Raw genomic sequence first — 1,154 nt, forward strand, 5'->3', positions numbered from 1 at the left:
GGGGTGTAACGGTACACGTGGGTGCATTGAACCGTTTCGGTACGGCACGTTCGGTTCGGTCCATGTGCGTACCGTTGCGGTTTATTTTTCACTCATTAAATTTTATTAACGAGAGATTATGCGCCGTGAAACTAAAATTCCTAAGTGTGTTTCAGCACGATGCTATTATCTTGCAGCACGCTAGCATTAGCAGCCTAACATGTCGTTGCGGTCTCCTGTTTGGTAACATTATGGCTTTCTTGTTAAAAGACAAGTGAACAAATCCAAAGCTGTGTGTCGACGTTGTTTCACGGAGATTGGAACTGCAGCAGGCAACACGTCTAACTTGTTAACGCACTTGAAACAACATCATCCGAACGTGAATGTCTCTTCTACAAGCAAGAAAAACAGCTTGTTGCAAAGACCGCAGCATTTAAACAACTTTTATCAGGTAATTCATATCGGTCCAGAGCAATAACACGAGATGTAGGAGTTTTTAAAACTCTGGATCTATGTCCGAATGTTGTTGATGCGCCGGTTTAAAGTTCTTGAGCATGTTCTTGTCATGTTCTTGTCATGTTCTTTGCAGGTGAAGAGACAGTGGTCGGGTGTTTTGCCGTGTGCTCTCTTTGTGTATATTTCTTATATTTTGGAGTCTTTCTTTGTCTTTTCTTTCTTTCTATCCTATTAAAAAAAAAAAACAAACAAAAAAAAAACCCTACACTATATAGTCACTAGAATAAATATTTCATAATAATGGTGTGGAGAGGATGGCTGTAAGGGGAGAAGGGAGGCCATCACAAAAAAAAAATATATATATATATAAATAATAAAGTTCTTGAGCCCCGCTTCGACATCCCATCACGTCAACACTTCAGCCAAAAGTTGTAGCAGCACTTTATGAAAAAGTTAAAACTGATATTGTCAACAAGCCCTGGACCAGATTAAAGCCCTGCCCTGATTATGATGATGATGAGCGAGAGATTCAACCACCTCATAACAACCGTTCAAGAAGAGGTATTGTTATTTTATTATTATTATCTAATTAACATTTTTTTTTAATTATAATCTTATTAACTCATTTTTTTTTACCTACTGTATTTGTGTTTTATTTCCAGTCTGGGACAAAGATAGCAGCTGAGTCTTCCTGTTCAGGGAAATCCACCAGAGATCAC

Source organism: Nematolebias whitei, chromosome 2 (genome assembly GCF_014905685.2).
Source record: "Nematolebias whitei isolate Nwh7 chromosome 2, NemWhi1, whole genome shotgun sequence".
In the NCBI taxonomy this organism is placed as follows: domain Eukaryota; kingdom Metazoa; phylum Chordata; class Actinopteri; order Cyprinodontiformes; family Rivulidae; genus Nematolebias; species Nematolebias whitei.